Source organism: Gorilla gorilla, chromosome 13 (assembly GCF_029281585.2).
Source record: "Gorilla gorilla gorilla isolate KB3781 chromosome 13, NHGRI_mGorGor1-v2.1_pri, whole genome shotgun sequence".
NCBI lineage: Eukaryota > Metazoa > Chordata > Mammalia > Primates > Hominidae > Gorilla > Gorilla gorilla.
In genome coordinates, this window is record NC_073237.2 from 87820742 (window position 1) to 87844854 (window position 24113).

A 24113-nucleotide genomic window follows, 5' to 3' on the forward strand; every position below is an offset into this window, starting at 1 on the left:
GAATTGAGACAGAAGCTATGAAATGCAGGCTTCCAACCCAGTGCTGGTATTTTGACTATGGTGTTGGCACACTCCCAGAGCCCTGAGTGACATTTTAAGTAAATGAAGCAGCCTTTTTCTCTATATCCTTAGAAAACTTGTCTCCTGCCTTTCTCCTCTCTCTGTTCTTAATTCATCGGGTCTTGTCATAGTGTTCAAGAACTCTATGGTCAGAAGAGTGCTATGCAATTGTAAAATGAGTGAAGAATCTTGCTCTAGACAGATTGAATTATATCTGAGATATACAGTTAAGTGAAAAAAAGCAAAGTAAACATATATATATACATATATACATATATATGTATACATATATATGTGTATATATGTATATATATACACATATATATGTATATATGTATATATATACATACATATATACATATATATATATATATATATATTTTTTTTTTTTTTTTTGGTTGAGGGAACAGAGTCTCGCTCGGTCACCCAGGCTGGAGTGCAGTGGTACACAATCTTGGCTCACTGCAACCTCCACCTCCCACCCCTACCCCGCCCCTGGTTCAAGTGATTCTCGTGCTTCAGTCTCCTGAGTAGCTAGGATTACAGGCATGTGCCACCACGCCCAGCTAATTTTTTGTATTTTTAGTAGAGACAAGTTTTCACCATGTTGGCCAGGCTGGTCTCAAACTCCTGGCCTCAAGTGATCTACCCACCTTGGCTTCCCAAAGTGCTGGAATTACAGGCACGGGCCACCGTGCCAGACCAACATGAGCATATATGGTATGCTACTTTTTATGTAAGAAAGAAGAGGAAGAAAGAAGACATACACATATCTGCTTATGTTTACAAAAACAAAGAAAAATGCAAAAAGGATAAGTCAAAAAAACGAGAATAGTTACCTATAAGTGAGGGGATGTTGGGATGAAAGGGATACAGAAGATAATGACACTATTCCTTTTTATATCAGTTTGATTTTTAGAAGCATGTTAATGTTCTACATCTTCAAAAAATAATATTAATTTATGAGAATGGGAAAGAAGAAAAAAACTGAAAGCAAACCTTAAACTACCTGTGTTTCAAATGAATATCACGATCACACTGAAAGGGAAAATGAGGAACTTATCCCAATAAATTATAAACGTAGTCCTTGGAGAGAATTTCCAGGGATCACACAAAGATGGCAGAAGATAATCCTGGAATATGCTGTTATTCAAAAAAGAAGGAAATGCTAAAAAATAAAATAAAATAAGGCGCACATGTTGCATGAGCAGGCTTTAAGGGGATGCCAGTGGCCAAATCTTAGATAATTTGAACACCAAAATAACTAAGATGGTAATAAATTATAAACCATTAAGAAAAAAGGGGGAAATCAATGAGTCCATACTGAAGATAATTGACAATAGATAGACAGATACGGATGGATGGATGGGTGGGTGGATGTATGGTTGATTGCAGTGCGAAAGCATTTGCTTACAGTAGAATGTCAAGGGCCAAGTGGTAAACATGGAGGAAATACTGGAGTTGGAAATTCATATTACAACATCCTTCATAAATACTGATTCCATCAAGAAGAAGTGATGAAGGATAAACCAAGTTGGTGAGTCATTATGATAAGCAGCGGATCCTAGTCTTTCCCCACAGATTGCTTATTGCAATGTAAGAGGGAAAATACTGTACAATGGAGAAGCTGGACACTAGCATGACTAGATGATCAACATTAGCAACACCAATGAGTGATATCACTTACCACCAGATGTGAATCCTGGGAAAGACCCATCATCTGCACAGTATCCAAGTGACTTGACTCTACTGGTGGGGAGGCATTAGACAAACCCCAAATGAAGAACATTCTTATACATATGTATATTCTTATGTTCTTAAACGCCACAAAAGACAAAGCCTGAGGAACTATCCCAGATTTCATTTGTTAAATTATAGCAACTGACGGAAGTTATTGAGACAACTAAAATTATTTATTACATTTTTGTGATTAAATACTTCAAACATGGAAAATCACACAAAGAATAACAAAATGGCACCTATATTCCCACAACCCAGTCCTTTCAAAGTCTAGTATTTTGCCTTAGTTTAAATTATTTTAAGGGTATTAGATGTAATGGAAACATTAAAGCTATTTCTGAAATCCTCTCATTGCCTCTTCTTTCCCAGAGATGATCACTTTTCTAAAATATTGTGCTTAGTTTCTTGCAAGTTGTTACACTGTTAACTCTTCAAACTCAGTGTGTATTTTTTAACTCAGTTTGATTTTGAAATGTATCTTTTTTGATACATGCAGCTCTGGCTCACTCTTTTGATTATTTGTATTCAATTAAAGGACTAAATCATTATTTTATTCTCTGTTGATGGCATTTACATTGCTTTCAAATTTTTTTCAGTATTATAGGCAATACTGCAGTGAACATTCTGTTATCTGTCTTCTTATACACACTTGCCAGAAAATTACAAATATTGTCCAAATCATGAAACTGGTCAAAAGATATGAGCAGTTTTAGCTTCATAAAATATTGAGAAATTATCCTCCAAAGTAGTTGTGTGAGCTTATATTTCCATTATCAATGCATAAGAATTTCTGTTTCGGCCGGGCATGGTGGCTCACACCTGTAATCCCAGCACTTTGGGAGGCTGAGGCGGGAGGATCACGAGGTCAGGAGATCGAGACCATCCTGGCTAACACAGTGAAACCCCGTCTCTACTAAAAATACAAAAAAAAAACTGGCCAGGCCTAGTGGCTTGCGCCTATAGTCCCAGCTACTTGGGAGGCTGACGCAGGAAAATGGTGTGAACCTGGGAGGTAGAGCTTGCAGTGAGTCGAGATCGCACCACTGTACTCCGGCCTGGACAACAGAGCGAGACTCCGTCTGGAAAAAAAAAAAAAAAAGAATTTCTGTTTCTACAAAGATAATGACAACAAATTATTTTTCCCATCTGATGGCCATGAAATGGTTGATCTTTGTGTTTTAAATTTGCTCTTCTCAGATTACTAGGGAGACTGAGTGGTTTTACAAATGATTATGCAATATTTTAATTTCTTCTCCCGTAGATTCTTTACTCATATCCTTTAGGTTTTTTTCTGAGTGGTATATCCTATTTTCATTGGTTTGTAGAAGTTTTTAATATATTCTTTATATCCTCTTATGTGCATTTGAGTATCTTTTCTCACTCTTTGAGCTCTATTTTCATTTTATTTCTGTTGTCGTTGGTTGAATGGGGGTTTTACTTTAATGATGTCAGGTTTACTGGTTGTTTCTTATCAGATGTGCCTTTTCTATATATTTTTCTACTTAAGAGTCTTAAAACATATTTTCCTGTATTTTCTTTTAAAATATTAAATATTTTATTTTTCACATTTATGTGCTTAATCTATCAAGAATTATTTCTGTGTATGGTGTGACATAGTACTCTGATTTTAATTTTTCAATACATGGATATCCAGTTGGCATAGTCTCAAAAGTCAAATATACCGATAAACTTGGGTCGAGCAGTCTACTTCAATGAGGTCATCTCTCTCTAGATAGAAAGAGTCCTGGAAATCCTAATGTTATCCCTTGGGAAAAGTCTGTTCCTATCTGGTACCATCTTTTATTAGGGCTTTTTGGGGAGGAGGCACTTCTACAAAACTCAATTTCTGATTTATAGTTTATAAAACCACCTGCAGGAGACAAGACTGAATAGCTGTGATTAGTCAATATTATTTAATCAGAAGAGAGGAGAATGGAATCCCCTATTTGGGTATTTAGCCAATGATCATACAGAGAGAAGGAACTATCAGGGAAGATATTGACAAATGTCCAGGGTCTTTGATTTTGTTCCTATATTAGAGTTGCACCAAATTACAAGGAGTTTTGTATCCAGGAATAAACTAATTTGTTGACAGCTTTGCCTCAATCATTATACATAACCTAAGTATGTTCTATCCAACCTGAAAAGCAAATGATTATTGAAATTTATATTAGTTATATTTTATCACTACATAATTAATTTCTTTTTTTGCCGGGTTTAATCTGTGTACCTAGATTAGGAAAAGGAAAAGAAAAAAGAATTGTCAAACATTTAATCAATCAGGATATAAACATGGGATAGTTTTCTGAAAACAGGAAATTAGTAAAGCCAGAAAAATAATATTTAAATTAGGCATACTAGTACCTAAATCTGACTTTTTCAAAATTAGAGACTTATTTAAAATGACTCAAGAAATCAGGGCAAAGCTACAAAATAGAGAACGACCTCTCAGAGGTTGACTCTTGTGAGAAGAGTTAACAGTGGGGTTCTGTTTTCAAGACAGAGAACAAAATTGTTTTCTCTTTTTAAAGAGCAGATTGTATATTCAAGGGTCAAAATAATATTCATCTGAACTATTCACTCTCTGTCTTCATTATTCATAAGCTTTTTTTATTTAACATCTTTAATATACTTTATATGCATTTTTATTAAATATACATATGTAGTTAGTTATAACTTCAGCTTTTTAAAATAAATATTGATAAATTAAATATCATTGTATTATCTAAAGCAATATACCTCATATAAATTTACCATCTTAATTTGAGCTTTGCAAAGAGCAAATATGCTATTACAGTGTGGTCTATCACTTCTGTAATCTCTGTTCTTATTTATGCATTTTAGTTACCAAAGATTTCATGTGACAACATTATTTACTACCTTAATTGAATATTAGTCATAGGTCTTGAAGACAATTACGGATCTCAAAAATTATATTTAAAGTGTGATATAATCATTGTTGATTTTAAAAATCAAAGGTACAATATTTAAAAATCACATGCAGGGCTGGGCATGTTGGCTCACGCCTGTAATCCCAGCACTTTGGGAGGCTGAGGCAGGTGGATCACCCAAAGTCAGGAATTTGAGACCAGCCTGGCTAACATGGCAAAACCCTCTCTCTACTAAAAATACAAAAATTAGCTAGGGGTGGTGGTGCATACCTGTAATCTCAGCTACTCAGGAGGCTGGGGTAGAAGAATCGCTTAAACCCAAAAGGGCAAGGTTGCAGTGAGCCAAGATCGCACTATGGCACTCCAGCCTGGGAGACAGAGCCAGACTCCATCTCAAAAAAAAAAAAAAAAAAAAAAAATTCACATGAAGGGCTGGGTGTGGTGGCTCATGCCTGTAATCCCAGCACTTTGGGAGGCCGAGGAAGGTGGATCACTTGAGCTCAGAAGTTCTAGACCGGGCCAAGGCAGCACAGTGAGACCCTGTCTCTCAAAAAAAAAAAAAAAAAATCACATGCAGATAGCAAGAGTGAACTGTTTTACACTATTATTTCAGGTTTACAGGAACAAATCTTTTTAGAAAAGAGCAGTTGCTATTTAATTTAGTTAAATACATATATTTATATTTTTATGCCTTTACATATTTTGTGTAAAGAGTGATAATTTATCTGACACATGAAATCAACAGAGGAAATTTAGAAAGTATAAAATAATGAGATCAGAGAGAAGACAAATAGATGTTTTTGAATATACTGTGTTTTGAATATATTGTGTGTACTAACATACTGTGTTCAAGTATTCATATTAAATAGGAATATAACCCTTGAAGTTCTTTTTTCTTTTCAGAGTTGGGGTCTCACTGTCACCCAGGCTGAAGTGAGCAATCATGACTCACTGCAGCCTCAAACTCCTGGTCTCCAGTGATCCTCCAACTTCAGTCTCCTGAGTAACTGGGACTACAGGCATGCACCACCATGCCCAGCTAGTTTATTCTTTTTTTTTTTTTTTTTTTGTAGACACGGGAGCTCTCTATGTTGCCCAGACTGGTTTCAAACTCCTGGCCTCAAGCAATCCTCCCACCTCTGCTTCCCATCACAGGCTTGAGCCACTGAGCCTGGCCACCCATGATGTTCTCCATACAATTTGTATACCTCTGCATTTACCAACCAAATGTTACAATTCATTTAAATTGTACTGCTGGGCATGGTGGCTCATGCCTGTAATCCCAGCACTTTAGAAGGCCGAAGAGGGCAGATCATGAGGTCAGGAGTTCGAGACCAGCCTGGCCAACACAGTGAAACCCCCGTCTCTACTAAAAACACAAAAATTAGCCAGGCCTGGTGGCGTGCGCCTGTAGTCTCAGCTACTCAGGAGGCTGAGGCAGGAGAATCGCTTGAACCTGGGAGGCGGAGGTTGCAGTGAGCCGAGATTGCGCCACTGCACTCCAGCCTGGGTGACAGAGCGAGACTCCATCTCAAAAAATATATATAAAATAAATTGTACTTAATAGTACTGACGTTTTCTTTCTTTTTTTTTTTTTTTTTTTTTGGCGTTTTGGTTTATCTAGTTATCTAGCTATTTAGTCATTGTTATTTATGGACTCTCTTGGCCACTGCCATAAGACAAGGACTTATACTGAAAGACTAACACCCTTAAAACATTAGAAGTTTATTTTGTCACCCATCCCAATTTTGTTTTGCTTTTTGTTTTTGCCCTCTGGCCTATTTTAAATTGGTGCTTCTTAAAGTTCTGTAGGCCAAATTAATAAGAGGAACTTCATCTAATTCCAAACTCAGAGTTCAAGGGGAGGTAAAAGACCTATTTAAATGGATAAGCCTATGTACCTCTGCCCCTACCTGGACCACCTGAGTTGTGAAGTATGCTGGTCACTTTCTCTGATCATTTTCTGCTTGTGAGCAGGAGTCATTTTTGGAGAGATGGCAGGACCCTGTAGTAGTGGTCAGGAATTACGGATCTGCCCGGATAGCAAATGCCAGTGCTGAGTTTGTATCTTAGGTGATGAGACAGTATTTCTCTGCTCCATGACAGGGGTCTGGGTAATACCTGCCCATAACCCATCTGCCATCTTTGGCTCAGTTTATTTCCTCTGATCTGTCAATCTCTCCATTGACAGGTGAAAGGCTGACTTCATCAGCATGACATGGATCACATTTTTGAAGAGCTGGTAAAATAGCCTCATTGTTTAAATGAATGTGTTTTTGTTCAATTCTTGTTGTCAGAGAATTTGTTCCTGAGTGTCCTGCCTGAGTCTTCAGAAACACAATTTACTGTATTCTATGGGATAATTTATGGGGGTTTTTGGTGGGGTTTTTTTTTTTTTCAAAAGTGTCACTTGTCAAGCTTTGTTTTTGTTTGATTAGTGTACAGTAGTCTCCCTTAGCCAGGGTTTCACTTTCCATGGTTTCAGTTACCCACAGTCAAGTGCCTTCCACTAATAGGTGAGTACAGTACAATAAGATATTTTGAGACATAGACTACATGCACATAACTTTTATTTCAGTATATTCTTATAATTGTTCATTTTATTATGAGTTATTGTTGTTAATATCTTACTATGCTTAATTTATGTTGATTTTTTACTGTCCCTTGTGTAATACAGTCTTGTATATACTTTCTGAGTTACTTTGTCCATTGACTCCTGTTATATGGCCTCAGATATTTATTTAAGGTGAGGGTTGGGCTACGTGGCAATGTTCTTTTTGCTTGTGTGTTTGTTTTGTTGGTTGTGTTTTTTGTTTTTTTAATCTTTAAACATTTTTTAGAGATAGGGTCTCACCGTGTTGCCCAGGCTGGAGCACAGTGGCCATTCACAGGCGCAATCACAGTACACTGCAGCCTTGAACGCTTGAGCTCAAACGACCTCCCACTTCAGTCTACTGAGTAACTGAGACTACAGGCACGAAGCATGCCTGGCCTTTTCTTTCTTTTTTTTAATTTTTATGATTTTTTGCTAGATTTTGCCACCCTTTTGCCATCAACTTCCCAGTTTGTAGTCTGTCAATGTGCAGACCAAGTAGTTAACACCATTTGGTATTGTTCAGGAATCAGTGTAAAATATGTCGCCAGTTATGTCTTTTAGCATAGCTTGTAATTCAGCCAACTTGATGCATTTCTCCATCTTTGGCTAAGCCTGGCCAGGCTCAGTCCCTGGGAGTTTCAGCAGAGCATACCCAGGGCCTCAGGCACTGCCTGTCTGAGAGCTTTGAACAGGGAGGGCCCAAATCCGCAGGGCCTTCCCCTCAAGGATCTTCCCACCCCCTAACCCCTCCAAGCTTTGTTAGACCCCAGCAGGCCCACAGCAAATGGCACACCACAGGTTCTCAGCCCCTTCTGTGATGTCCTTCTTCATTTTACCTGAGTAGAGAGGCTGTTATCCCCACTGTGTCTGGCTGGGGGTAAATCCAACCCATTGCCCTTGTAGTGTTCAGTGTTGCTGGCTAGTTTCCAGTTTGTTGTAATGCCCAGTATACTACTGTAGCATGTGTGTGGTGTGGGGTGTGTGTGTGTATGTTTGTGTATCTGTGTAAATCAATGTATCAATGTATTTGATTCAGACTGTCCAACCACCTACTTGTTGATGTCAGAGACAAGAAAGCACAGTTATCCAAAATAGTGATTTCCAGGTAAAGGGATGGGGAGAATAGGAGGGAGGTGAGACCAGCTTGCTCAGGTGGGTCAAGGGTGAGCTGTTGTGAGAGTCTTCTCCCAACGTCCCAGGTCTTCCAGTAATTGCATAAAGAGGTTACCCGAGGTTAAAATATATGTCTCCAGTACTTAAATGTCTCTCTGGGCCTCTGTGTAGTTGTTTTGTTTTGTTTTGTTTTGGCCAGAGAGGAAGAGCTGTTATTTTTATTTTTCCTTTATAACATCTAGTACTAAAGGCCTTCTTTGGGTAATGCCCAAATAGTTTATTGCTATTTTGGCCTAATTGATTCTTTTCCTCAGCTACATTCTATTATTTTTCTTTCAGGTATTTAACAAGTGACAATGTTTTGTTTTTTCTTTTATGATGAGTTAATCTTCAAAGTTTCTTATAAAGAGACAGAGAAAAAAATAAGGAGGAACCACCAGGCACCTATTAGAATGAGTACCATAAAAAAGACTGGGTGCTGGGAAGGATAGGAAGCAGCCGGAAGCCTCACGTGTTGCCAGGGGAATGCAAAACGGTGCCATCACTTTGAAAACGGTTTGACGGTTTCTCAGAGTTAAGCACACACTTACATATGACCCAGCAACCCCACCCCTGGGTTTTGACCCTAGAGAAACGAAAAGTTCTTTTCTTTTAAGACGGAGTTTCACTCTTGTTGCCCAGGCTTGAGTTCAGTGGCACAATCTCGGCTCACCAAAACCTCCGCCTCCCAGATTCAAGTGATTCTCCTGCCTCGGCCTCTCAAGTAGCTGGGATTACAGGTGTGTGCCACCATGCCCAGCTACTTTTGCATTTTTAGTAGAGACGGGGTTTCACTATGTTGGTCAGGCTGGTCTCGAACTCCTGACCTCAAGTGATCCACGAGCCTCGGCCTCCCAAAGTGCTGGGATTACGGGCATAAGCCATTGCATCCGGGCTGAAAAGTTCTTTTCACACAAAACTTTGCACAAGCTTTACTTGTAATAGCCCTAAACTGGAAACAACCCAAATGTCTTTCAAAGAGTGAATGGCTAACATATGGTGGTCCAGCCGTAGCATCATGGTATTCTACTCTGCAATAAAAAGGAGCCAACCGTTGATACACAAAACAGCTTGGATCATCTCAAAGGTACTGTGCTAAGTGAAAGAAGCCTGACTCAAAATGTTAAATGCCATGTGATTCCATTTATAAGACATTCTTGAAAAGACAAAGACAAAAACTAAAATGATAGAGTGGTTCTGAACAGAATTTTTCTTTGGAGTAACGATCTCATTCTGTCACCCAGGCTGGAGTGTAGTCGTGTGATCACAGCACACTGTAACCTTGAACTCCTCAAGCTATCCTGCCACCTTAGCCTACAAAGTAACTGGGACCCATAGGTGCATGCCACCACACTGGGTTATTTTATTTTTTTAAAATATTTTTGTGGAGACATGCTTTGTTGATCAGGCTGCTCTCAAACTCCTGGCTTCAAGCGACCCTTCTGCCTTGGCCTCCCAAAGTGCTGGGATTATAAGTGTGACCACCATGCCTGGCCCAGAATTTTTTTAATCCATTCTGTGAATTCATTGTGTTTATTGAGACTTAGTTACTTTCTTCTGTCATTTGTTTTTATTTATTTTTGAGACAGAGTCTCACTCTGTCATCACTCAGGCTGGAGTGCAGTAGTGCAATCTTGGCTCACTGCAACCTCCACCTCCCTGGTTCAAGCAACTCTCATGCCTTGGCCACCCAAGTAGCTGGGATTACAGATGCGCACCACTATGCCCAGCTAATTTTTGTGTTTTTAGTAAAGACGAGTTTTCACCTTTTTGGCCAGGCTGGTCTCAAACTCCGGGCCTCAAGTGATCTGCCCACCTTGGCCTCCCAAAGTGCTGAGATTACAGGTGTGAGCCACCACCACTCCCGGTGTGGTTTTTTTTTTTTTTTTTGTAACACTCTCACTCTGTTGCTCAGGCTGGAGTGCAGTGGTGCGATTACAGCACACTGTAATCTCGAACTCCTCAAGCAATTCTCCCACCTTAGCCTACCAAGTAACTGGGACCATAGGTGCACACCACCATGCTGGGTTATTTTATCTTTATTTTTTATTTTTGTTGAGACGTGCTTTGTTGTCCAGGCTGGTCTCCAACTCCTGGCTTCAAGTGACTCTTCTGCCTTGGCCTCCCAAAGTGCTGGGATTACAAATGTGACCACCACACCCAGCCCAGAATTTTTTAAATTCATTATGTTTCTTGAGATTTAGTTAAATTCTTCTATCATTATTTATTTATTTATTTATTTTTGAGACAGAGTCTCACTCTGTCATCACCCAGGCTGAAATGCAATGGCGCAATCTTGGCTCTCTGCAACCTCCGCCTCCCCAGTTCAAGCAATTCTTGAGCCTCAGCCACCCAAGTAGCTGAGATTACAGGTGCGTATAGCCATGCCCAGCTGATTTTTGTATTTTTAGTAGAGACGGGATTTCACCATGTTGGCCAGGCTGGTCTCGAACTCCTGGCCTCAAGAGATCCATCCGCCTTGGCCTTCCAAAGTGTTAGGGTTACAGACATGAGCCACTGAGCCCTGCTTTTTTTTTTTTTTTTTTTTGAGTAAGACTCTCACTCTGTCACTCAGGTTGGAGTGCAGTGGTGTAATTACAGCACACTGTAACCTCAAACTCAAGCAATTCTTCCACCTTAGCCTACCAAGTAACTGGCAACGTAAGTGCACACCACCACACTGGGTTATTTTATCTTTATTTTTTATTTTTGTAGAGACATGCTTTTTTGCCCAGGCTGGTTTCAAACTCCTGGCTTCAAGTGACTCTTCCACCTTGGCCTCCCAAAGTGCTGGGATTTTTTAAATCCAGCCTAGATTTTTTTTTAATCCAGTCTGCTAATTCATTATGTTTCTTGAGATTTAATTAAATTCTCCTATCATTTGTTTTAAGTCTGACCTAGTATAAGCCCCCCATTTCCTTGATTTGAGCAACAGGACCACAAGAATTACTTCCTGGTTTTGAAGCATACAATCGCTCTGTTGGTTGATCGCAGTGATCCTCTTTGTATCCTCCAGGCAGAGGTGGGGGTGCTGTCAAAGACTCCCCAGGGTCAGCTCCCAGAGGTGGGCAGTTGCTACTATAGTCTGATTTCTGCCATAACGTCTGCCTATGCACATTATCAAAGCTCCCACTAACACTGAAGCCATTGCCTTTGGCTCTAGGTTTTTGCTTCTTGTTTTCACTCCTATGGATTTGGTTAGGCTTGCGTTGAGTTTTAACCTGGATTTATTTCCTAAATTCTTGTTTAATGCCTTTTCTACACTAGATTGTGAGTCAGTTTTTCATAGTCTTCCTAGGCTGGAGGTTTTCCTTTAAGTATGGCTTTGATTTCAGAGAGTCTTTCTGCAGTGTGACCTCGTTTTCCTGTTAATTTAGTTGGGATTCATCCCATACTCATCACCAACTTGACATTACCAGCCAAGTGGTTGCAGAGGTCACAGAACAGAAAGTCTCACCGGACAAGTTAAACTCTTCCAGGCACTTAATGTATTAAGTCAATTTAAAACACACACGGAGATGCAAGGGAAAAGAAATAGGGTTAGTTAGCAGACTTAGTGTAGGGTGTGAGCAGGATGAAGGGCCAGGCTCTCTGAATCCTGGTACATGACAGTGTTCATGTGGTGTGTCTGTCATTTGTCTCTGTCTCATCAGCTGTCCCTATAGATGATGTTATAAGGACTAGTGTTGAGGTTTGAGCCAGGGTGCCCAACCATAGGAGGTGCCTGGCACCAAGGGGCAAGGATGCCTGGCCCCTTGACAGCTTGTCAATTAGCTTGCTGAGCAGATAAGGGTTTTATTTGCTTTTCTTAGACAGAGAACAGGTAGGGCCAGAAAGGGTGTCACTGATGGGTGGTTGAATTAAAACCTCATGAATATGTATTGCCTCAAGTGCCTCCTGTATATTTAGAGTAATATATGTTGGGTATCTCTCAGTCCATTCTCTCATGCTTTGCTTGCTAACCACTTTTCTTTATCTAACGTATCTTGAGAATTTTGTGGATGTCTTCCAAGCTACATACTTACTACTCATCTATACTTCTATCTTAAGTTTCTTCCTTTCCATTTTTTTCCTTCCATAGCAGAATTGAATATTAACAAACACCACCAAAACATGCACGTAATGCTATGCATTTTATACTCTACTACCCCAACCTGTTGAGCAACGGGACTAGGGAGGGAGACAAAGCCAACATTCATTTATGTGTTATCTCAGGTTCTCTTCTATTACTTTTATTACTAACACTACTATTAGCAAACATGGCTTCCCATCTGTAGGCCAAATGAGCCTGCCAATACCAGGTTCTAGAATAAGATCTACTTGCTTAATCACTGATAGAGCTGGACAACTGCTGTAGCTGATAAACTGTTTGCTTCCTCATCTTTGTGGGGAGCTGGTGCCCTAAGACTCAAGGCACAGAGGAGCAGAGAATGCATGCTTCCCCAGATAGGTAGACCCCAGAGGGAGACGGAAAGGAAAGGGGCTAGGCCACAAGGCATAGTGCCTTAAATATTAGGAAAAGGAAACAAAAAAATAGTTGCAAGCATTTGATCACATCGGAATATGAACATATGTGATAATTTTCTAAAGACAAGAAATTATTAAAGCCAGAAAAACAACATTTAAATTAAGCATAGTAGTAAGTAAATTTAGCTTCTTAAAAATGAGAGACTTGTGCTTCAAGTGACTCAAGAAATCAGTACACTCATGCCTGTAATTGCAGCACTTTGCTGCAGGCCGAGGCGAGTGGATCACCTGAGATCAGGAGTTCAAGACCAGCCTAGCCAACATGGTGAAACCCGTCTCTGCTAAAAATACAAAAATTAGCTGGGTGTGGTGGCGGGCTCCTGTAATCCAAGCTACTCAGGAGGCTGAGGTAGGAGAATCACTTGAACCCGGGAGGCAGAGGTTGCAGTGAGCCGAGATTGCGCCACTGCACTCCAGCCTAGCAACAGAGTAAGGCTCCTTCTCAAAAAAAAAAAAAAAAAGAAAATAAATCAGTATAAAGCTACAAACAGAGGACAGCATCTTAGAGGTTGACTCTTGTGAGTTAAGAGTTCACTGTGGGGTTGTATAGATTTACACACACACACACACACACACACACACACACACACACAAGACAGAGGAATTGATTTAGCATAGGAATTGGCTCACGTAATTATGGAGGCCCAAGGAGTCCCACAATTTGTTGTCTGCAAGCTGGAGACTCGGGAAAGCCAGTGATGTAAATCAGTTTGAGTTTGAAGGCCTGAGAATCAGGAACAGTGAAGTGACGGTGTCAGTCTCGGAGTCCAAATGCCGGAGAACCCAGAGTGCTGATGTCTGAGGCCAGGAGAAGATGGATGTCCTAGCTCAAATGGAAGAGATCAAATTCGCCCCCCCTCTGCTCTTTTGCTCTGTGTGGGCCCTTAACAAATTGGATGATGCCCACTCACACTGGGAAGAGCTACCCTCTTTACTCAGTCTACCAATTCAAATGGTAATCTTTTCCAGAAACACTCTTACAAATACACCCGGAAATAATGCTTTACCAGCATCTGGGTGTCCTTTAAGTCCAGTCAAGTTGATACCTAAAATTAACCATCATGGCGGCCAACCGACTAAGTCTGCATGAGGAGGTAGTAGAGCCCTGGGGCTCACCGGCAAGTAAGAGGCACATTGCTTGCCTCCTCCACCACCATCGAAATGTGTTGATTATATGTAACTTTGAGCTGTTAAATGTAATTCCACTGCAATTACATCATGAAACTGAGACAGTATGATGGGTTACTGACAAAAGTAAAATGGGTGTGAAAATGCCTCCATATGGAGACTCCATATGTGCATATGTTTTTTGTGTAGGTTTGCATATATAAGCATTTTTAATATGGAAAAATTCACATTAAACCACTTAACATTGGTCATCTTGGGGGGATCAGATTGGGGAAGGGGAAGTTTTAAATTTTTCTTTCTATACTTCTATATTATATTTCTTTTATATTTTTATAACGTTAAAAATATCGTAAAAACCTCCTTCTCCACTTGAGTCACGTTCGAATGAAATCCCACTTACCAAGTCTGAACCGTCTTGGCGCACCATTATTAACTGAATGTGCTTTGCATTTCTGAATGGCCTACTGTTGGAAAAAAAATCGGGAACCCTAACAACCGGCTGGATTTGAGGAATGGATAGAGCAGGTAGGAGGTAACTTACCTTTATTAAAATGCCACAAACACTTATTGTGTAAAGTTAAATAAGTCACTATTAAGAGCTGAATTGTCTTCCTCAAAATTTGTAAGTGGAAGTCCTAACACCTGGTACTTCAGAATGCGACTATATTTGGAGACAGGGTCTTTAAAGAGGCAATTGAGTTAAAATGAGGTCAGTAGGGTGGGCCCTCACCCAATCTGACAGGTGTCTTTATAAAAAGAGAGAGTTAGAGGACACAGACACACACAGAAGACCATGTGAAGATGCAGGGAGAAGACGTCATCTATCTGCAAGCCAAGGAGAGAGGCTTCAGAAGGAGCCAACCCTGCCAACACCTTATCTTAAACTTCTAGCCTCCAGAACTACAAGAAAATAGATTTTTTGTTGTTTAAGCCTCCAGACTGTGGGACTTTGTTACAGCAGCTCTAGAAAACCAAAAGAGCCACAAATACTCATATATAGTATGTCTTCATTCTAATGGTACATTAAAAAAAAGATTACTGCCTCATATTGATGTTTAACCATGTGTTTGATGTTCCTGCTTTTTAACTTTTAAAGATTCTTTTATAATTCCTTGCATTTTACCCTCAGAATAATCCAATGCATTCAGAGAAATCAGGTATTCTTATTTTACAAGTGAAGAAACTGAGGCACAGAAGGATTAAGTGACTTGACCAAAGTCTTCTAGCAAGTGGTCTCCTGAACCGACAGCCTTTCTATGTACCACATTCAACCTATCAAATGGAGTATTTCACAATAACTGTCTCTGCTGGTGCTTATTTCCACATAGGTCACATTCATTCAGCAAACATATTGAGCAACTAGTTTGTGTCTGTCTTTCTTAGGAGTTGAGGAGATAATGACGGAGAGGACACAGTCCTGCTTTTGAGGGGCACATGGTCTAGGTGTGTTGACAGACACATGAACAACATTTTATATAATGTGAGAAACACTATAATCACAGCATGAGTACGGCATTGTAGGGACACCACTGAGAATGTCTTTACAGATGTGGTAGAAACTGAGTGGGTCTTGAAGAATTCAAAGGAGTTTGTCAGACAGGGATGGGGATTCCCAATGGAAGAAGCTTCATGTGCAGAGGCCCAGAGTTGTGCAAGGTGGGAACAAGGACGCTGAGGATGGAGAAGAGATTGGAGGGTGGCAGTGCAGGGAGGGGGAGATTTCATACTTGTCTACTAAAAACGTGAGATACTTTTAGCTTTATGACAAACTCACTGTGTTCTTCATTTTTCACTAATTTCACCAAGACAGACTTTTTTGGGGGCCGTTCCTATAGATCTTACTTCTCACATTTTAATGAGTATGATGTATCACCTGGGGATTTTGTTAGAATGCAGATTCTGATTCTGAGAGGGGCCTGCTAGTCTGCATTTCCAGAAGATTCCATGTCAGATTCTCGCTGCTGGAGCCTGGACCACACTTTGAATAGCAAAGCTTAGTCTGTAAAGTAAGAAATCAGAAGATTGGGTTGATCACATTTGTATTTTAGGAAGTTAAACCAGACAAACATGTGTAAAACTGGTTGTAAGCGACTTGCTGCTACAAGTCACACAACAAAAGTTCTGCGGATATGTATCCTGTGGGTTATGACTCATTTCAGGAATTCCTCAAATGGCAAGAATACCTCAAAGATTCATGAAATATGCATTCTTTGAATGTACTATGTATGTTTCTTCCTAATTTAATACTTTAGTCCTAGTATAGAAGTGGAATTTTAGTAGAATTCTTATAAGTAAGTAGTATGTTTCAATTACAGGATATCTACAGCAAAAAATAAAATGACTTAAAAATAATACAAATAAAACCAGCAGTAGTTGACTTGGTGCCATCTTTTCTCAGGAACGTGAGTAATGACTGGGTCCCATACATGGAGAACAGATTGCTCCACGCAAGGCCTATTAGAAGTTAACACCAAAGCAGATGTTCTTGAAGCTACTGTTACCATTATAGATGCAAATCCAGACAAGCTGTTCCCATTTTATAGAAAAAAAGTAATAATAAATTACCATACTTACCTTAATGGCTGAATAAGAATTCATTAGTGAGCATTCAAAAAAGAGGATAAGAAGTTTAAAAATGTACTGCTTAAATAATTAATACTTTTATCACATCAGAAGCCTAAGACATAGTAAGCAATAGCAGATGGTAATTTTAATATCTTACAAATATCATGAAGGCTGCTGGAACCCAAGGTAGAAAACTGCAAAATACAATGACTTTGGGGTCAGTTGTAATTATAAAGAAGCTCAAAGATCAGAGACCAGATGGAATCCCTCACAAGTTTAATCCAGAGATGTTTCTCACAAAGAATTTAATAGGTGATTGCTTTCCCTCAAAACCTATTTGAATGCTAGCCCTGAAAGAATTTACAAATTTTAAAGGGGGAACTTGGCCGGGCACGGTAGCTCACACCTGTAATCCCAGCACTTTGGGAGGCCTAGGAGAGTGGGTCGCCTGAGGTCAGGAGTTCGGGACCAGCCTGGTCAACATAGTGAAACCCCATCTCTACTAAAAATACAAAAAAGAAAAAAAAAAAATTAGCCTGGTGTGGTGGCACATGCTTGTAATCCCAGCTACTCAGGATGCTGAGGCAGGAGAATTCGCTTGAACCTGAGAGGCGGCGGTTGCAGTGAGCCGAGATCACACCATTGCACTCCAGTCTGGGCAACACAAGCAAAACTCCGTCTCAAAAAATTATAAAATAAAATAAAATAAAGGGGGATCTTATATTCTTTGGCCTTATATTCTATAAGGAGCTATCTGGTGCCTTGAATCAACACAATTCCTGATGGATTCAAAGCCAAACTTTATGTAGTTTCCCATTGCCTCATTAAACTGCTCAGTGGTAGAAGCTTTTTCCTGACCACTGGAAGAACACTAAGGCAGGCTATGACTTTCCTTGTTCATTTTTAGGTAATAAACAAGTCTTAGGCATGTTATAAGACAAACATAGCCTCAATTTTAAAATATAGTGTAGGTGTCAAAAATAGTTCAAAACTGGAAACTATCTATAAGTCTATCTTAGCCATTAAAATCCAAGCTGGTGAGAAGAAATAGGGAGAAGAAGAAATAGAGATGTGTGTATATTTTTAACATTTGGAAACATCTAAAAGCTTTAAACTGGGATGTCAAAATGTGCCTTACCTTTTTTTTTTTTTTTTTTGTAAAAACCCAATTAGCTGATCAAGTATATGAAGAGCTGCCATTCCTCTACCTCCAGTCCCTCCTCATACAAAGCAGTGGTCTTTACTGGGGTCCAAGGATGATGCCCAGTATGTTTACAAAATTATCCTCTGTGATGCAGGGAGAATATTGGAATTATTTTTCATATTTATTTGTCTGAAAATGAGATACATTAAGCTTTAATAATATTTATTTTATTTATTCCTGTTTTTGAGACAGTTCTCGCTCTGTCACCCAGGCTGGAGTGCAGCGGCTCACTGCAACCTCCGCCTCCTGGGTTCAAGCAATTCTCGTGCTTCAGCCACCTAAGTAGCTGGGATTATAGGTGTGTACCACCACGCCCAGCTAATTTTTGTATTTTTAGTAGAGATAGGGTTTCAAACTCCTGGCCTCAAGTGATCTGCCCACCTTGGCCTCCCAAAGTGCTAGGATTATAGGCATGAGCCACCCCACTCAGCAAGGTTTATTAACGTTTAATATTCTAACTGACTTTAGTACCTGCACTTTCTCATCGAATAGACGGATGGGTGGATGGATGGATAAAAAGATAGGTAGATAGATAGATAGATGTATGATGTATGTATGGGTAGATAGGTAAATAGATAACAGCTAGATGGATGAGTGAATGAGTGGATAGACAGATGATAGATGGATGACAGACGGTTGATAGATAGGGAGGAAAGTAGATAATAGATACATAGATAGATGTACTTTTTTCTTTTCTTTTCTTTTCTTTCTTTCTCTTTTCTTTTTTTCTTTTCTTTTTTTTTAATAGCTAGGACTGTGGGATAAACCGAAGTTGGAAACCACTGGTCTAAAATACTAGGACATTTTTGTTTTGCATTTCCAGAACCTGGCGAGGTACTACTTAATTTATTCAAGTTGTTTTCAAGGGGTACCATTTAAGAGGGCTGATTTTTAGATGGAAAGAACAGTAATGCCAGTAGTACACAGATATTATCTAACCTAGAAAATGATTGTCTTGAAAAGGTAGTCCTAATTTTCTTGTATCAGAATTTACTTTGAATAATACTACAGGAAAAGAGCTGTATGATGGATGCCAGGGCAGGCGCGTGCTGTAGACGTGGAAGCAGAAGAGCACCCAGGATGTGGGGTGATGAAGAATGTTGTCACAGAGTAGGGAAGAGCAGAACTCTTTTACCAGGTAGAAGCCCAATACCACACACACACACACACACACACACACACGAAAAAGAGGAGCCCTAATGAGAGGAGAACTGGGCCTTGAGACCTAGGCTTTCATGCCCCTTCTTTTGCCTCCCAGAGGCCAGTAAATCCTCTCTGTGGGCTTCCTGGGTTCCGGGGAGAACAGTCCACATCAGTGGTATGAAATCACGGCTTTCAAGACTTTGCTTCAGCAGAGACCTATCATAAGAGATGCATTTTACATTGTAAATGGAAACATGTCAGGATGTGTGTTTCTTGAAACTGCAGCTAGATTTGCTACCTTGAATGCACTGCCATGTCGTCTGTTCCTGCATCTGAAATGCTGGCTAGTGTCCCTGGCATTCATGGCACAAGCCAGTGCAGTTGCAACCCACAGTCTGGAATTCACAGAGAATGGGAGATACACTGGGAAAGGTTAGTATCAGCTGAAATGTTAAGGGCCTTAAGTTTCAGACAAGGAGGTTTAGGCGTTGTTATTTGTAACCAAGAGGGTCACCTGAGGTTTTTAGAAGGGGGGCAATGTGGCCAGACACAGTGGCTCATGCCTATAATCCCAGCATTTTGGAAAGCCAAGGCGGAAAAATTGCTTGAGCCTGGGAGTTCTAGACCAGCCAGAGCAACATCATGAAACCCTGTCTCTACAAAAAAAAATTTAAAAATTATGGTGGCGTGAACTTTAAATGTAAAATTTAAAAACTTCAAATTTAGCATTAAAAAAAAATGGTGGCACGAACCTGTAATCCCAGCTACTTGGAAGGCTGAGGCGGGATGACTGCTTGAGCCATGCAAGCAATCATCAAGGTCAAGGCTGCAGTGAGCCATGATTGCACCACTGTACTCCAGCCTGGGCGACAGAGTGAGACCCTGTTCCCCCCAAAAAAGAAGGTGGGCAGTGTGTCTCAATGTGGGCTTTGGGGAGGTGGTCGGCCTGTAGCAGTAGGCACAGTGTGGTAGATGGTGCAGGGCTCGCTGGCACTGGGGACAGTAGTGGTAGCCCACAGACTAGTTTAGGCTCTTGCAGCCTAAACTGGGGGAGTAAAATAGTTATTGTGCTTCTCACCCTCTCCCCCATGATTTTTTTGCCCTTAAAAATGCTACCAGCTCAGACCTAAGGAAGTGTCGCATAGCGATTAGGAGTGTGGCTCTCAAAGTCACCTCCTTGCTCCCCACCTACCCACTCTGTGCACGTGGCCAGGTGACTTAAATTTCCCTGCCGAGCTCTGTGAAAGGCTATTTCTGGGACACAGGAAGAGCTCTCAAAGTACAGTGAATGTTAGTGGCATTGTGCAGAAGCCCAATGTTAGTGGCATCGCGCAGAAGCCCAGAGGACCACACTTCCTCGGGAGTTGGCGCTCACGGAGTCCAGCTGTGCCAGCCATGTCCCCAGGGAAACAATTCCCCTCTGCAAAGGCAGAACATTCCTCTGAAGCAGCTTCCAAATCTGCTGTCACTTGCGGCCTGGTCACCTAGTTCTTCAATCACAATTGTGGGAAGAGGGGGCAAAGGAAATGCCAGCAGGGCTCTTGCCTTAGCACTCACTGTGACTGTGTATGTTTAAAATACATAAAAGGCATACTCAAAAATGACCTGTTGTTCATTCTTTCTTACGCTTTCATCATAAATATGCGTTACTGCACATTTAAGGCACCATTTAATTTTTGGTACGCTATTCATAATACTGAGGTGTAAGAGAACTTGGCAAGAACATTAGGCAGGGACAAATAAAAGTAGCAGGCTCTAGCCATCACTTGTATTTTCTTCTGCTTAGCCATTTTTGATTGCTTTCTCCAGTTATTTATTTATTACCCAATATGAAGCACAGAGAGGAAAAAAGATGTTTTGTTTTTGTTTTTTAAGAGACAAGGTCTCGCCATCACCCAGGCTGGAGTGCAATGGAGCTATCATAGCTCACTGCAGTCTCAAACTCCTGGGCTCAAGCAATCTTTCCACCTCACCCTCCCAAGTAGCTGGGACTGCAGGTGCCCACCACCACCTCAGCTAATTTTTAAAAATTTTTTATAGAGACGGGGTCTTGCTGTGTTGCCCAGGCTGGTCTTAAACTCCCGCCTAAAAGGGTCCTTCTGCCTTGTCCTTTCAAAGTGCTGGGATTACAGGTGAGAGCCACCCCACCTTGGTGCTTTCACCAGCTATTACAGCATACGTTTCTTTCTTTCTTTTTTCTTTTTTTTTGAGACAAGGGTCTCGCTCTGTTGCCCAGGCTGGAGTGTAGTGGCATGATCTCAGCTCACTGCAACCTCCACCTCCCGGGTTCAAGTGATTCTCTTGCCTCAGCCTTTTGAGTAGCTGGGACTACAGGTGTGCACCACCATATCTGTATTCTTTGTATTTTTAATAGAGAGAGGATTTCACCATGTTGGCCAGGCTGGTCTTGAACTCGTGACCTCAGGTGATCCGCCTGCCTCAGCCTCCCAAAGTGCTGGAATTTCAGGTGTGAGCCACCATGCTTGGCCTATAGTACACTTTGCTCTATCGTAGAACTTTCTGGCCTGAGGCTAATTTACTCCCAAACTTAATGAATGGGAAGAGTGACACTTCCCTCATTTCTGCCTTATTCCATGACTCTGAGGAGGTGCTAAGATGCTTCTTTCTACCTGGAGAAAGTGAGTTTTTAAGTGTATTTTGCAAGCTTTAGGCCTAATTTGCATGTTCACAGCAAGTGAAGTGGAAAATGTAGACAATTATCTTGATTTTTCTAGAAACACACTCATTTACAATATCAAAAAATTCAGAATATTTTCCCTTGAATTATTTCAGTAATTATCCCAATTTTGTTCTGTATTGATGTTGGTATGATATTAGGTGCCACTTGGGGCATACAATACAAAAGCAACTACAAATTGAAGAAGCAAAAAATAACATCATGATACTTATCATACTTTGCGGAAAATGAAGAACAGGTTCATTACAATCCACCATCTTCAGTGACCCTGGCTCTGCTGGGGTTTCACTGTTGTTGAAGTGTTCAGAACACACTAATGTACCCAGGGAAGGAAGAGCCCTTTCGCTTCTCCAGATCTTTTTCTTGACTCCTGCTCACCTGCTCTCCTGACTGTCACACCTGGATTCACCTTGAGCTGACACCCCTGATAAGTCTTTCAGCAGCATTTACAAGGTTACATTTCCTCCAGCCATTCCTAAGTGAATCAAAGGCATTTTCTTAAGCCTGGAATTCAAGGTCCTTTGGCAACTGGTTCTATGTTCATCTTTGAATTCTGTTACTAATCCTCTGAATAAATTCCCTTCTGCAATGATGCAGAGTACTTCATCACTTTACCGCCCCCTGCCCCCAACAGTAATATTCATGCCCAACACGTCTTCCCTGCTCATCCAAGTTCTAAATTTTCCTTCTCATCTAGGTTCTTTCTTTTTTGCTTTCTTTTTTTGTCTTTTTTTTTTTTTCCTGAGACAGGGTCTTGCTCTGTCACCCAGGCTGGAGTGCAGTGGTACAATCACGGCTCACTGCAGCCTTGACCTCCTGGGCTCAAGTGATTGTCCAACTTCAGCTTCTTGACCAGCTGGGACTACAGGCACACACCACCACACTCGGCTAATTTTTAAATTTTTTGCAGAGATGGGGTTTCCCCATGTTGCCCAGGCTGGTCTCGAGCTCCTGAACTCAAGCAATCCTCCTGCCTGGCCTCCCAAAGTGATGGGATTACAGGTGTGACTACCACACCTGACTAATCCAGGTTCTTTAATTGCCAAAATGTCCTTTACTTTCTTCCCAGTTCTGTTTCCTGAGTTTCTTTGGTAGATATATTTCTTTTTTTTTTTTGAGATGGAGTCTTGCCTTGTCGCCCTGGCTGGAATGCAGTGGCACAATCTCGGCTCACTGCAACCTCCGCCTCTTGGGTTCAAGTAATTCTCTGCCTCAGCCTCCCGAGTAGCTGGGATCACAAGCATGCGCCACCATGCCCAGCTAATTTTTGTACTTTTAGTAGAGACAGGGTTTCACCATCTTGGCCAGGCTGGTCTTGAACTCCTGACCTTGTGATCTGCCCACCTCGGCCTCCCAAAGTGCTAGAATTATAGGCGTGAGCCACTGCACCCAGCCAGATAGATTTCTTTCTACATATTCTACCTCTTGATAATGTACTCTATTGGCTCTTACTACTTTTAGCATTTTGGTCTTTCCTTTACAGGTAGATTTAAAACTCTTCACAAGGAGATAGTTTCTTTTTGTTATGTTTCCTTTACAGCATGTTGCACAGAACTGGGTATCCATTAGGCGATTCATGGTCATTGAAACTTAGCAGGTAGGGGTGTTCCCTAACCCCTGAGATCTAGATAAGATGACCTCCAGGTCTTAGTTGCATGGGTCATCAAAGTTCAAGTCTCCCTCCAGATTCTGCAGGTTCCTTCCGTCAGCCTTCATGGCCATGGCCTTGGACTTCTGCTTTCAGACAAGCTGCTCTGCAGAATGCTCACTCAGATATAAAGTCCAGCAAACAAAAACTCACTCACAAAAAGCATTTCTGAGTCTAGTAGCACCTACTGAAAATCTAAGGAGGAAATATTTTGGCCTGTTTCCATTCGGCAATGGAAACTATTTCAAATCAGACAGTGGCCTTCTGGGTCTTGTGGCTGCCCACCCACAGGGAGTCTGCATTGGCTCTTTAGCCAGGCAGGGTCCCCTCCCTTCTCTTTTCTCCTCCATCCTCTTCCTTTCAAAAGAAATCCTCCCCGCTGTCCTAAAAAAGCACAAATCACCACCATCATCTGACTCACTTTCTCTGCAAAGCAACTTACCTATGTTTGTGCCAGGCATCTACAAACATCACTGTTTTTAGCATTTCTGCTGGGACCCCAGTATTATATCAAAGTTCTTTTCTCAGAAAGAAAGTTCCCTCTCTCACTAGAAATCTGACATAGCTGTTAGAACAACTTTTTTTTTTTTTTAACCCTGTTATACTGAAATATGTTTACTTCAGGGGTTATTAATTTTGAGGTTCCTTCCTGTTCTTCATCTCCCTTTTGTTAGATTGCTATGTTATTCTTGAACAACTTCCTTTTTCTTCCTCCTTTCCTACCATGATGTCTTCCATGTACTCTTTCAAAAGTTTCTTGA